Source organism: Schistocerca nitens, chromosome 2, assembly GCF_023898315.1.
Source record: "Schistocerca nitens isolate TAMUIC-IGC-003100 chromosome 2, iqSchNite1.1, whole genome shotgun sequence".
In the NCBI taxonomy this organism is placed as follows: domain Eukaryota; kingdom Metazoa; phylum Arthropoda; class Insecta; order Orthoptera; family Acrididae; genus Schistocerca; species Schistocerca nitens.
In genome coordinates, this window is record NC_064615.1 from 1,184,576,672 (window position 1) to 1,184,593,057 (window position 16,386).

The window sequence follows — 16,386 nt, forward strand, 5'->3', positions numbered from 1 at the left end:
GAACAGTGGTGCCCTGACAGAAGGATTTATGAAGCAATTGCTCATTGTCTTTGTGATGGGAGTTTTAAGCTTTCCACTCACAGATGGAGGAGGCCTAGAAGGATGAGGACACCTCAGCTGGGGAAAGAACTTCTTAGAGCAGTTGATGACAACCCTAATGTCAGTATAAGGCAGTTAGCTGCAAGAAGTAATGTTGACCATATAACTGTCCAGAGAAACTTCTGTTCTCCTACCATGTATAGCATGTGCAGGTCATGTTGACAGCCGATTTTTTTGCACAGGTATACTTCTCTGAATACAATGGTGGACTGATGCATGTGCACTCACTAACAGAAGGCATTTTGTACAAACCATTTGGAAAGTGTTTCATACTGTGCTGATATCTCGCTTTCTGTGTGTTCCCCATGATTAAAGTGTTGAAGAGTTGTAGAAATTGACCTCTAACAGGGAAATACAGCATTTGCAGATGCTTGCCCATATCAAAAATTTTCTTCCTCTATGTGAGAGGAACATTTCCTGAAAGATTGGGAATACCTTTCTGTTACACCCTGTTATTTATTATTCATGTACGGACCAAACAGGACCACACGAGAGGTAATCAACCAACGTCACTTCTGGTGGTTACCTTCCTATGTGTCCAAATTTGTTTCATCCTTTCAGAATGAAGTCTCCTTCTTTCATTGGACCACGGTGCTCCAAACCATTTTACAATTTCCCTCTGACCAACTTCCCAACCAAATATCTTTTCTCTGAATGTTTTTCTATCTGTAACGTCTGCCTGAGCTATACCAGCTACTTGTCTGCCCCCGGTAGCTGAGTGGTCAGCGTGACAGAATGTCAATCCTGACAGTCCGGTTCGATTCCCGGCTGGGTTGGAGATTTTCTCTGCTCAGGGACTGGGTGTCGCTTTGTCCTAATCATCATCATTTCATCTCCATTGATGTGCAAGTTGCCGAAGTGGCGTCAAATCGACAGACTTGCACCCGCTGAATGGTCTACCCGACGGGAGGCCCTAGTCTCGTGACATATACATTTACATTTACCAGCTACTTTAAAATCCTCCTTAATTACAGTGATCCATTTAATTGGCTTATTTTTGGCCTTACTTCTGTTTTTGTAGAATTCTAGTATTTGTTTTGTCAACCTAGTGGGTGCCATTCTTTTAAAGTGCCCATAAAATTCAAGTCTTCGTTTTGTCATGTCACCACATACTTCTATTTCCTTATTGCTTATTAGCCTATCAGTTTCTCCATCAGTAATTTTGGGGCCTAATATTTTCCTAATAATCTTTCCTTCTTTCTTTTGAATTTCTTCAATATCCCTCTCTTTATTTAAAATTAAAGTTTCTGATCCATAAAGATATTCAGGTTTGATTACAGTGCTGTAATGGATACATTAAGTAAATTTAGAAAGAGATTTTTTATTGTAAATATTTTGTGTTAATCTGAATGAAGCTGCCACCCTCTGACAGTGAACTTTGTTTGCACATTTTTCCATACCATTTTCTAGTAAGATTACATACAAGCATTTCAATTGAGAAATCCTTTTTATTTTTCCATATTTCGTGTTCAAAACTATGGCGCTTGTTTGCTGCACGCCATATATTCTGTTTTTTGAATGATATTTGCAGTGCTTCTTTTTCCACAAATTGTTTAAGAATTTCAGTTTCTTTTTGAGCTGTGGTAATATCCATAGTTAAAACTGCCAGATCATCTGCAAAGGTGAGGCAATCTCCTCTCATATTTCTACCTGACTTGATTACTTGATCTATGTCTTGACTCAACTTTTTCTCTCACCATTCTGTGATTACCTTTTCCAAAACACAGTTAAACAGTAATGGGACAGTCCATCTCCTGTCTAACATCAGTCTTTATATCAAATGGTTGAAAAATTTCTCCCTTGAATTTAAGTTTAGAGCTAGTGTAGCTTAACATGACATTAATTGGTGTTGAGTTTTATTATATAGCCCTTGTTCCTTTCAAATCTGAAAAAAGAGATTCAAAATCAACTGAGTCATAGACCTTTTCAAAATCCACATATGTACATACAATATTTTACTAGAAATTCTTTGGCATCTAAGAATTAAGAATTTGTTCTGGGCAGGATCTGCTTGGTCTACATAAACTATAGTAGCAAAAATACAAGACATACCATGTGTAAAAAGTATGGGAGAGTAGGCAGTAATGGCATATGAGAAACAAAGTTCCGTTCTTGGTGTGCATAAACTGATCCGTCACCGAAAACACATGAAAAATCATCGTCAGAATCAAAATATGATGCCAATGTCTACCGGGTCAGACTAAACCCTTCTATTCAACTACAAAACAGGTACAAAGTGCTACGCAAAATAAGTGATGATAGTGCTTTATAAAATATTTTTGAAAATACGCAGGTACATGTTTCAGTTGTTGTTGCTCCCCTGAATAGGCCTACGTGCAATCCACGTCATCATATGCCTAGGCCACAGCAAAAAATACATAATCACATGGGAAAACTGCACATATTAGCTGATAGCCACAGATGTGGAATAGCCTCTCTTGCTAATGAGGCATCAGTTGTGAAATCCATGAGCTATGTCAAGCTTCATTATCAGAGGTAATTAATAATGTTTACACTGCTGAAATTATCCAGTTCACTTCAAAAGACTTTGTAGCTTTGTTTGGTGGCTCTAACGATGTATATAAAAATGAAACCTCTACAGCCTGCTCAGAATTGAAATCCGGCTCATTTGTCACATACAAACATTCTCTTTGTCAACATTCCACATCGCTATGATCTGCCACCCTGGTCTTGTGTGAACAAAGAGATCAGTACTGCTAATGAGAGTTTTTCCAGTATATGCAGTCAGTTCGAAAAGGTTTGTGTTGTTGATATTAGTGGCATTGGTTGGAGATTCCACACTTCTCATGGCCTTCATTTGAATGGCTTAGGGAAGAAAATTGTAGCACAAAAAGTACTGGATGAAATTAAAAGGCAAAAGCAAACATCTGCAGCACCATCAACAACAGTAACAGTAACATTACAAAAACCAATAAAAGCAGGTTCATCACAAGTAGCAACAACAACAGAAGCAACAGCAACATCAAAACCATCACCAGTAGCAGCAGTAAAATTATCACAAATGGTCAAACCACCATCACTAACAGCAACAAAACCATCAGCAGAAGCAACAGCAAAACCAACAGATACTATACCAACAGATCCACCATCATCATAAATATTGCCAATAAAAGAAACAAAGGCAGCAACCGGATGAAGAATCCTGTCAGCACCAACCACCACAACCACTACCACCACCACCACCTCCAGCCGCAGAAGCAGCAGCAAAAACAACAGCAGCAGCAGCAACAGAAGCAACAACAACAGTAACAGTAGTAATAGGACCAACAATAACCGAAGCAGCAGCAACTAAACCAACAACAACAGTAGCAGCAGCAACAAAACCATCAACAACAGTTGCAGCAACACAACACTGCTTAAGGAGGAGCCAAAGACAAGGTACATCTATGTCATTAAATAAGAATTTTTTATGGCTTCAAACAAAGAAACGGAAAAGATTGTGGCAAACCAGCAAGAAAAATTGCAGATAATTTACAACTATTATGGAAAAAGCAACACATTTCCGGGTAATGACAAAAGAAAAAATACTTGCAAACCAGTCAGGATAATGTGTCAGAATATTCAGTGCATCAAAAACAAAGTGCTAGATCTAGAACTAGCTTTGAACAATATTTCTGATGTCTCTTGTATTTGTTTATCTGAACACTAGTGAATTAAGTCTCATAAATATAAGCAACTTTAATTTAGCATCACATTATTGCCGAAGTGTTTTTAAAAATGGGGGGGGGGGGGGGGGGGGGTATGCATTTACACTAGAGAAGAACTGCAGTTCAAAGTGAAAACAGAATTGGACCATCTAAATACAGAAAAAACATTCTGAATCATGTGGCATAGAGTTAAAAACTGAGGAGAAGAGTGAAAAACTAGTTGACATAACAATATATAGATCACCACTGAGTGACAAAAACCTATTCTCCAAAAAAAATAGAAGCAGCATTAAACACTTTTTATAGTAATGAAGTGAAATTATTGTTATGTGGGGATTTTAATATTATAACCTGTTAATTGAAAGTGACGAAAAAAGACAGCTTTTGAGTATACTAAGCAGCTCTCACTTGAAACCATTCTACAGATGCCACCAGAACAACAGAACTGTCATCTGCTCTTTTAGACAATATTTTAACAAATATGGATAATGGTATCACTGTAGCGCTAAACATAAACTTAGGTCTTTCGGATCACAATACACAATTAGCATACATAAATTCCTCTGTACCCAAGGCAGTAAAATATAAGTGGGAATACAAAAGGCACTTCTATACAGAAAAATTGAATACTTTCATCCAATTGTTAGCTAATGAACCCTGAGACGATGTCTTTGCACAAACAACAACTGTGGAAGTTTTCAATGCTTTTTCTAGTGCATTGATGTCCCTACTTGAGAAGTGTTTTCCAAAAAATCTCACAAAAATCAATGTCATGCCTAAGAACACAAGCCAGTGGATAACACCTGCTATTAGAGTATCTAGTCAAACACTAAGACATACCAGTCAATTAAAAAAAAAGAAAAAAAAAGAAAAAAAAAAGATGAACACTTCACAGATTTTGTTAAGACATATAAGAAAATTTTCAAGAAGGTGATCAAAATAGTCAAGACAATGCACAATGACAGTGTAATTGCTGGGTCAGCAAACAAATTGGAAGCTATATGGAATGTAGTAAAAAAAGAAATAAGCCCAAGCAAAAATGTTAGAAATCTAGATGACTTTGTTTTAAAAGATGATCAAGGTGTGCTAGTCAGAAATCTTACTTTAGCAAATTACATTCATGACTACTTCATAAATAGTCCAATCAATCTGAGTAAAAATTGTTCCAGGATTAGTAGAACATCAATCCCAGGAGAACAAAGTGTTAATTCAATATTACTACCTCCTACGAACAAATTGGAAGTACAGGGAAACTCCCAGTAGTGACCAAATCTAACACAAGTTGGATTTGGTCACAACAGTTTTCAAGGGACAATATAGATAATGCAACAGAAAAAGCAACAAGTATTCCTCCCAGTAACAAAAACGATTTGATGTTATTTCATGTTAATGTACAACCCCTAAGACATAAGGTTAATCAGTTACAGTACTTGGCAGACAAAATTAACTGTAGCATACAATGTATTAACGAGCGTTGGTTGCATTACTCAGAAATAGATTTGTGTGTACCTTATGGCTACATATTAGCCACAAAATATTGTAGAACAAATATTGCACTTGGTGGAGTTGTAATCTACATCAAAGAAAATTTAAATATGCAGCATTCAGTGATAGACCTACACAAACACTGCATTGAAGGTGTATTTGAAGTAGCAGCCATAGTATTGCATACCCAGAAAATTATCATTGCTTCTGTGTACCGTACACCAGCCTCTGATGAGGAAGTTATTCTAGATAAACGAAATTCACTAATCAAATTATTCACTAAACACAAAAATCACAAAATTTTTATTGAAGGTGACTTCAATATAGATATAAGGGGAAGTAGAAAAAATGTAAATGACATGGTTAACAGCCTAAAGGCACTAAACTGCTACTGTATAAATGAAAAACCTACTAGACTAGATGCATGCATTGACAATGTAATTAGTAATGTAATTCAGGATCAACTAATGCATGATGTGATTAAGTTAAGAGTTATCTGATCATGACGGGATATGGGTCAGAATAGGCAGTATGAACCCAGAGAGAAGTAAACAGTTAGTCACTTTCAGAATACTAAAAGAGAGCAATATTGTACAATTGAAACATGAACTGAAGGTGGTAGACTGGTCAAACACACTACACAATATAAAAAGTCTTGATGAATGTTTCTCTATGTTTTTATATATCATTAAAAATGCAGTAGATAGTCACTGTCCACTTATCACAAAAAGATGCACCCCTAACAACAGAAAAAAACCTCAGCACTCTAACAAGTGGTACACTCCAGAGCTCAAGCAAATAAGGACATTGCTACCTCTACTAAAAAATAATAGTGATAAAAATAAGGACGCCAGGAAACACTATGTGACCCTTAAGAAGTTGTACAAATATGAAATAAAATCAGCTAAATGTAAAGTAAATGATGAATATATTGCAAGCTCAAAACATGCCTGTCAAGCAGCATGGAATACAATAAAAAGTGAAATCAATATGAGCAAACAGGAAGCCACAGTGCCTATAGATTGCAAGATGCTTAACGAATATTTCATAAATTGTGCCAGCTCTCATTCTTCTTCTTCTTCTTTTGGTAAAAGTAATTCTGATAATATTTCAGCTGCTGTAACAATTCTTAAACAACACGCACCAGCAACCACGAAATTCTCTTGGTCAAAAATCACCTCCGGCCACATTGTCAAATCTATACAGAAACTTAAAAACTCAAAAACAGAGGACTATTATGGGCTTAGTAACAGTATTGTTAAACACATAGCCACTGCAATCTTAATGCCACTAACATATCTGACGAATCACATAAATGAAGATGGAATATTCCCTGAACGTCTGAAAATGACAGTTACACTCCCAATCTACAAAAAAGGTGACAGAAAAATGCCAAACAATTATAGACCTATATCAATAGTTCCCATTATATCAAAAGTATCAGGAAACTGCATACATATCCAAATTTACAATTATTTTGAAAGTAATAAATTATTGAGTAAGAACCAGTTTGGCTTTCGATCCGAACTATCAACAACCAAAGCAGTTGAATGCGTCCTTAGTAATATATATGGAGGATATGAAAACAAGAAACTCACTTCTGCTACACTGTTAGGTTTAACAAAAGCCTTCGACTCAGTCACACATGAAATAATGATAAAAAAACTAGAACATTATGGTATGGTAGATAAACCATTACAATTTTTTCAATCATACTTAAGCAATAGGGTACCATTAGTAAAAACAAACTATCAAAAGTCAACACCAATGAAAGTAAAGAGAGGAATTCCACAAGGCTCAGTGCTTGGCCCTTTCCTGTCCATTGTTTACATCAATGACCTCTAAAATTATATGTCATGCAACAATGTACTTTGTTATTATGATATTACACTAATAACACATGGAGAAAATCTGCAAGATGTCATAGAATAAAACAAAGTAGTAACTGAAATGAGCAGTCACTGGTGCAGAGCCAACCTTTTATCAATAAACAAATTGAAAACTGAAGAAATTTCCTTCACCCTGAAACCAGTTGAACAGAATACAAAAAATGTCCAATCACTAGGTTTACATATAGATCAAAAACTTACGTGGGACAGACACACAAATTATCTATGTGGTAAACTTGCTCGAACTCGCTTTCTATTACACAAGCTGAGACATATTATCTGTAAAAATCTGCTAATCTCCACATACTTTGCTTTTTCCCATTCACAACTGCAATATGGGGTACTTCTTTGGGATAACTCAGTTGGTTCAAGCACCATCTTCAAGTGGTAGAAGAAAGTAGTTAAGTTAGGTGCATTTAAGGACTAGCACCAAGACAAAGTTGCAAAAATCATTTTAAAGAACTAAAGATAATGACACTACCTAGTATATACATTTATAATTGTTTAATATATGCTAAAGAGAACATAAAGAACTTTAGTTTAATATCTGAAGTGCATGTTCATTATACTCGAAATAATAGTAAAATAGACCTACTATACACAAGGCTAACATTAACACAAAAGAGTTATAAACACCTTAGCTTGAAATTTTACAACAAACTCTCAAAGGCTGTGAGCGAACTACCGATGAATAGCTTTAAGCAAACAATAGAAGTGTGGCGCAAATGTATGCCATATTACTCACTTGATGAGTTTCTTAACAGTGACACAAAGACATATGCTGCTGTTGTTGTTGTTCTGGTGTTCAGTCTTGAGACTGGTTTGATGCAGCTCTCCATGCTACTCTAACCTGTGCAAGCTTCTTCATCTCCCAGTACTTACTGCAACCTACATCCTTCTGAATCTGCTAAGTGTATTCATCTCTTGGTCTCCCTCTACGATTTTTACCCTCCATGCTGCCCTCCAATGATACATTTGTGATCCCTTGATGCCTCAGAACATGTCCTACCAAGCGGTCCCTTCTTCTTGTCAAAATGTCCTCAGGAATTGATGAGATACCTTGTTCAGTCATGTGGTTTTTTGCAGACATAGAAGTTAACAGCATCTGTTTTTTTTTTTTTTTTTTTAATTTAGTGTTAGTTTATTATTGGATGCCCACTCACATACACTGTTTAGTGTTTGTTCGGTTTTTTCTTTCAGTGCATCTGGTGATTTGTCACTGATTAGAACATTTGAGTCATCTGCAAACAATATTGTTTGTCCATGCTTGATGCTCTGTGGGAAGTCATTTATGTAAATGAGGAATATTATTGGGCCAAGGACACTACCCTATGGGACACCTATATTTGCGTAATTTTGGTCTGATGTATACTTTACAATATATTTTGAGCAACTTGAAATATGTAAGATTTCAGTTATCTGTCTTCTATTTTTTAGATATGAATGGAATCAATTTTTGACAAGTCCCCTTATTCCCAGTTCATATAACTTATTTAACAATATGTTGTGGTCTACTGTATCAAATGCTTTAGTTAGATCAAGAAATATACCTGTTGTGTAGTTCCCTTTATGTAATGCTTCTATAATGTATTTTGTGAGGTGTGCTGTTGCTGATTCTGTGCTTTTCCGTGATCGAAATCCAAACTGGTCAACAGACAGTAAGTTGTACTTATTTAAATAATTCATTAGCCTATCTTCCATAAAAGTTTCTAATATTTTTGCAAAGCATGATAGTAGAGAAATTGGCCTATAATTTTCAATTTTTCCTGCATCACCTTTTTTGAAGAGAGATAGTAATTTTGCATATTTTAAATAGTATGGAAAGTAGCCCTGCTTGAAAGATTGATTTATAATATCAACTAAAGGTGGAAGTAGGCTCTTGATACAGTCCTTAATTGTAAAAATGGGGACTTCATTCAGACCAGCTGAGTTTTTCAGTTTGCTGACTGCTTTATAGACTTCTTCCTGTGTTGTAGGGAATAACACCATTGAGTGTGATACACCATTATTTGGCTTTTCGAGCGGAGGGCCTGTTAGAAATTTTATTCCTATGCTACTAAAATAATCATTTACATAGTTTGCCAAATATATTGGGTCTTTTATTAGAGTCCCTTCCTCTTCGATTTTCAAGTTTGACAGATTCATTTTCCTGGTACCAGTTTCCTGCTTCACAATCTTCCATCCTGCCTTATTTTTGTTTTCAGCAGAGAGCACTAGTTTGGAGTTATGAGCTCTCTTTGCTGCAAGCAGTATTTTCCTATATGTTTTCCTATATCTTTTATAAAAGAGTGAGAAAGCAGGATTAGTTTGGCTGTGTTTATCGGAGCTCAGGTACTTTAGTGTTTCAGACGATTTTTTGATTACCTTTGGTGACCCACTTGTTTTTTCCTGCTGTTGATAATGGACATAATACTTTAGGAAATGTTTCTTAAAAATTTAATTTAGACAATATCATGAAATTTTTGAATTTTTCATTTGCATCTACCTCTGAGTATACTGAGTCCCATGTTCGTCCTGCTATTTGTTTGGCAAACTCATGTCTACTTTGTTTAGAAAAATTTGTCTGTAAATATACATTTCCTTTGTTTCTTCTGGAGCCACTTTTATATTAATGATTTGACCTGAGTGATCAGATAATCCTAGCTCTGCTACCATCACCTCACAGTTTTCTTTGCCTAAATCTGTTAATACCTGATCAACAGCTGTCTTTGAGTATTTTGTTATTCTGGTTGCACAGTTAACCATTGGAACTTGATTGAAGCTTTGAGCAAGACTTTGTAATGAGTCCCATGTAGAATCAGGATTCAGTTTATCTACATTTAGATCTCCACATATGAGAATGTGGTGCTTTGGATTGGATATCTTGTCAAGAACATGATTAAATTTGGGGAACAAGATGTAGAAGTCTCCACTAGGAGATCTGTATATACATAAGATAATCAAATTCCTACACCTGTATTGGTCTCTGATTTCAACTTCTGCCAGTTCAAAATGTTGCTCTTCACTGATTACACATAAATCGCTTCTGGTCTTATACTGATAAATTTGTTTTAACTAAATACAAGACCCTCCACACTTCATAGAAGTTCTACAGTATGCACACGCTAAATTATAAGACTGCAAGACTAACTGATTGATTTCAGCCTCATTGCACCAATGCTCAGTGAGACAAACAACTGAGCACTCTGTAGACTCCAGCTCCACTTCTAGCTGTTGGGTCTTATTTGCTAGGGAACATATATTTTGGTGAACACCTGTTAAGTAATTTTTTCCAACACTATTTGCATTCCCACATTTTTTCGTTTTAATGTCGTTCTGTTTCGGTTCAACTGCTTCCTTATTACGATTACACTCGCACTTTTTGTTTGCATATGGTATTCTTGGATAGTCATCCCCTGCAGACCGTATTAGTTTCCCTTATTTTTTATAATGTTACATAAGTCCAGGAGCATTTTGCTGAAAGTCATTGCACCTAGTCTGTTTAGTTGCAGGTCATCCCTACCCAGACATTTGTCATTGAGAAATTTATTTGGGTCAACAACAGTACAATAGGAATAAACTTGGACTTATCAAAGGCATTTGATACTGTCCAACATGATATCCTACTAGACAAATTAGAATATATCAGTATACGAGGAGTGGTAAAAAAGTGGTTTCAGTCATATCTTCATGATAGGAAACAGGTAGTAGAAATTGCAACAACAGACAGTAAAAACCAAAGTATTGTTTACAGATTGGATATTCAGACTGTGCCAATTGGAGTACCACAGGGGAGTGTTTTAGGACCTCTCCTATTTCTTCTTTACATAAGTGATATCAAGATTCCAGTAAATGGTACTCGCATAACCCTGTTTGTGGATGACACAAACATTGTAGTAACTGACATAAACTGGGTATTGTCAACATCTGCAACCAGAGTTATAGAATATATGCAAAATTGGTTTGAAATCAATAAATTAACCATAAATATCTCTAAAACTAATTATATCCATTACAGGAAAACAAAGTCACACTCAGATATGGATCTCAGAATACAAAATAAAGAAATTGTGAGAGTTGCTACCATAAAATTCTTAGGTGTACATATGGACAAAAATTTAGACTGGAAATCCCACATCCTGTATCTCTCTCATAAGTTAAGCTCTGCTTGCTTTGCGTTACGTGTCAATAGCTTTGTATGTAGTAGGGAATGTAGCAGAACTGTTTACTTTGCTTATATACATTCTGCTATTACCTATGGCCTCACCTTCTGGGGTCATAGTAAGAAAATTCTCACAACCATCTTCACTCTGCAAAAATGAGCTGTTAGAATAATTACCAACAGTTCAAGGCTAACTACTTCAAAGCAATTATTTCAACAGCTAAATATTGTACCCCTACTGTGCCTCTATATACAAAAAAGCGTAATTAATGTAAAGAGGAATATTGACAATTCCCAATCCAACTCGGATCTACATACTTACAACACAAGAAAGTGCAGTGACATTCATATTAAAAGAGTTAACAAGGCTATGGGGCACAAACAAACAAACATACAAGGAAGTAGATTGTATAACAAACTATCGGTAAAGATAAAAGAAATAAAAAAATTTCTTCATTTACAGAAGCAGCATTCAACTTTTTAATGACCAACTGCCATTATAGTGTAATACCTGGAATAGCTTCACACAAAACAATTAGATTTACATACCCTGTGCCAATAGTAATTTTTATCTTACTGTTGCTATGATCTAAATAAATAATGTGTACAAAAATGTTAGAATTACTGAGTATTATATCTAAATATCAACTGTGTATTCCATGTAAAATGTCTTTCTCTTACATTAATGTAATTAATACTACTACTACTACTACAGTCTGCTTGGTACTCAACAATTTTAGGTTATAACTGGTCTTCGGATTGATCAAGTAAACATTGCAGCAGAATTTCGGATGTGACTGGGAGAAGAGAGATCCGTCAGCAATTATTAACAACACATCTATCTCTTTTTTTATGCAATGGCTTAATTAGGGCAGCTTTCCAGTCCACAGGTATTTTCTCAGTTTGTTAGATATCGCATGTTAGTTGTATGATCTCTTCTGCAGTGTTAAGGCCATCTGATTTTAGGAGTTCTGCAATTATACCATCTTTTGCAGGTGTTTTATTGTTTTTAAATCTCTTAATTTATTTAGTTATTTCAATTGTGTCGGGTTCTTGACAGTTATGATTGGTATTATTAGTTTGCTGTGGTTGGAACTAATTTACTGGTTCTGGACAGTTCAATAGTTTTTTTTTTTTTAAATAATTAGCACATACTTCACAATTTTCCTGGTTGTTAAGAGTGAAACTGCCATTTTCATTTTTGAAGCAAAGACTTGAGGTTAGTAACCAGTTAGTTCTGTTTTGAATGTTTTATAAATGTTTCTTGTATTGTTCTTTTGGAAGGCTTTGTAGATTTCTAAAAGTTGGCCATTATCATAGTTTCTATTACTCTGCTGGATTAATTTAGATGTTTATTTTCTTGCAGTTAGAAAGGTACTGTACATATTTTCAGTTTTGTTACTATTTCAATTTTTGAACAACTCATGCCTAGATTTACCTACTGTTTCATAATACATATTTGACCAAGAGTGTTTTTGTTTCTTTCAAAGCGGAATTAAAATTTCATGCTGTTTTGATGAACTTTTCTTTAAGGCTTTGCCAACTGTTGGATTGTTTTTTATCAAGTTTGCTTGTTAGAGTTGGTATTATTTTAGCACTGTCAAATTTTGGGATAACATTTTTTGTTTTGAAGAGTTTTTGAGGTTTACGGTTTTACTTTTATTCACATTAAATAATGGTCAGAATCAATATTAGCCCATTTCCTAACGTGAATATGTTAATTTTTTTATAGTTAGCATATGAAATTGCTACATGAACAATTTGAAATCCCCCAGGAAATGTATTGGGTGCCCACCATGTTTTTCATTTAGAAGGGTTCTTTTTGAAATGTGTTGACATGATTTTAAGGTTAAGTTGTTTTCACGTTCCAACACACCTTTGGCCATTTTGGTTTGTCCATTTATGCAGAGGAAATCCACCTACTGTCTTATTATATTTTTTTCTCCTTACCTAAATGAGCATTAAAAAAGCATCCATTAAAATTTTAACATGGTTTTAGGGACTTTTTGAGATGATGCTTTCTAACATTTCCAAGCTTCATTAACTTCTTCAGGTTTTTTACAGTTACCCTCTTTGATTGGCATGTGGGCATTAAATAAACTGTATGCTTTTTTGCACTTTTAAGAGAAATTTTCATTAGTCTAGTATTAATATGTTTATCTCCATTATTGAATGTAAACCATTTTTGGAGACTGCAAAAGCAACTCCCAGACGTGGCGGATTATTACATATTCTTTTGTCAGTTTTACTTTTAAAAATACGATAACTGCTGGTGTTATTGTCCATTATTCATGTTTCTTGAAGTGCCAAAATTTGAATCTTCTGTTCTTTGGATCTCCCAATTTAGGAAGTTTACTTGGTTGCAAAAGTGTTTGAATACAATAGGTATTAGAATATCTTGTGCAGAGAAAAGAAGATCACACGATATAGCAAAGACACAGAACATGCCTCATGAATTTCATTTGTACCTGAAGAATTACAAGAGGATCCTCAAAAATGTTGTAAGGAAAGCTAAAACAATGGCAAATGACAAATACATTGAAAACTCAAAAAACAAATCTAAAGCTATATGGGAAGTTATAAAAAATCAAACAACAAGTGAAACTAAACAATATAAAAATGTGAACTTACGTTATGAAGGACAAATGATTTATTGCCCAACAGAAATTGCAGGGACCTTCAACAAATATTTTGCAAACGTAAGTGAACAGTTGGTGAGTGGACTGGAAGAACACAACAAAATATCACCTCCAACATGCAATAGTGTGAGAAATGTGTCTACATCTTTGTTCCTTTCACCCACAAATTCTGAAGAAATTTTATGAGTTATAAAAACCTTAAAAACAGGCTACTCATGTGGAATTGATGGAATACCAGATGCAGTTATTAAAAAATGCTGTCTTGCCTTAGCTGAACCCTTGATACACTTGTGCAACAGCTCACTGGCATCAGGAACCTTCCCTTCATGCTTAAAAACAGCAAAACTGAAACCACTGTTCAAAAAAGGAAATCCAGAATGTGTTTCAAATTATAGACCAATAGCCCTTCTGCCTGTATTCTCTAAAATTTTAGAAAAAGTTTTTTATAAGAGATTGTCTGATTTCCTAAATAAAAATAAGATTCTCTCTCCTTCACAGCATGGCTTCAGGAAAGGCTATTCAACTGAAAGTGCAATATTTGAATTTCTTAATGAAATCTATACTAAACTGGATGCAGGTGAGTTTGTGACAGGCATATGTTTTGATTTATCTAAAGCTTTTGACGTCATTGACCATAGTGCCCTACTGCAGAAGCTTGACCAGTTAGGAATTAGAGGTATATCCAATGAGTGGCTCAAGACATACCTATGTGGTCGCAAACAGGTGGTTGAAGTGCAATATACTGACCATAACAAAATCAGCTACTACTATTCAGGATATGAAAATGTGAAATATGGTGTCCCTCAAGGATCAGTATTAGGACCCATTCTGTTTCTCCTCTATGTCAATGATCTTATGTACAACAAGTATTGCCAAACTACCCTCTAATTTGCAGATGATACAAGCTTCCTTATTAGTGGTAAAACAGAAGAAAAACTAAAAGACTCCGCTATCCAAACAATGAACAGTGTAGAACAGTGGTTCAGCTACAACAAGCTAATTTTAAACAAAGAAAAGACAGTAGCACTGAATTTCTATAATGTAAAAGGAAGACACCACCCAAACATAGAAATAGAACTTAGGGACAGAGTTCTTGAAAGTGTTGACAGCACTAAATTTCTGGGACTCTGGCTCCAGAACAACACAAAATGGGCGTTACATATTGAATATTTGCAAAGAAAACTAAGCAAAACCTGTTACATGATACGGATCTTAAAAACTTGTTGCAGCAAAGCCAGCCTGTTAAATGTATACTACTCCTATGTGCATTCTGTAATTAAATATGGCATAATCTTCTGGGGCAGTACAACAACAAATATTAAACTTTTCAGGATGCAAAAGAGAATACTAAGAATTATTGAAGGGGTAAACAATACGAAATCATGCAGACCCATATTCAAAAAACTGTCAGTTCTTCCTCTTCCTTGCATTTTTATCTATGAAACATCAGTTTTCATCAAACAATATATCGATAGACACCCAGATATCTTACTAAAAAATGAAGATATACATGCACACAATACAAGGCAAAAATCTGACCTTCATGTGAAACGGGTGAGAACATCATTGTGCCAAAAAGGCACACTGCATACTGGGATAAAGATTTTCAATCATCTACCTAAACATATTAAATCAATAGGTAAACTCTGTAGTTTTAAGGCTGAAGTAAAGGCATATTTAATTGATCATTGCTTTTACAGTCTGACAGAATATATAAAAGCCAAACAACAAAAATAAAGATGCATTATTAATATTCTAATTTGTATGTTGCCTGTAATGTTTGTTGTATTTATGAATCTGTAAATTACTTCAATATCTAGTCCTTAGGATTGCAATACAAACTGTATTTTATCTTGTAAATACCTAACCATGTCCAATATCCTTGTATATATTCTATACATATAGGATTTGAAGGACTAAATAAATAAATAAATACTAAGTGTTGAAAAAAATTTATTTCTTTTGATTTAAGGTTGGCCAGAGGACTCTGACTTCCTATGTTGAATCACTCTGCATTTTAATCTGGCTGCCCCAGAATCCAAAAGACCAATTGCACCAGTAATACTGGCAGTGAATTGACCACCTGGAGTAATACTGTGATTATCAAAATGCTCCTGGAGTCAGGTGGAGTTGAATAGACTCATTGAGTGAACTCATAGTATTAAGACTGGGAGGGTTAATTCCAGAATATAAATTACAGCTGCACTGCTGGTGCACAGATGCCGACCACTTTGCCACTTGCCACAAGACAGATGCAAAGTGGGTTTTGTTTTGTTTTGCCTTGGTCTGGGAATGCTTATTCTGCACTCACAGCTGTCCACCATATATGTTTTAGCATTCACTATCTGTCACCTGTGACCCAACCAATACCCTACACAAGGTCAAATTCTTACGCTTTTAGTTACAAAGTCTTGAAGCCTGGAGTTACATCCTATATAATAGTATGTTTTATCCTTATTCTTTTT

At 35.1% G+C, this 16,386-nt stretch overlaps 1 protein-coding gene across 1 annotated transcript in view; it reads right to left on the reverse strand.

Annotated features, from left to right (window-relative positions):
• Positions 1 to 16,386, reverse strand: part of LOC126237515 (F-box/WD repeat-containing protein 10-like) — a 679,603-nt gene that overhangs the window by 237,718 nt on the left and 425,499 nt on the right. The gene's annotated exons all lie outside the window — the stretch shown is intronic.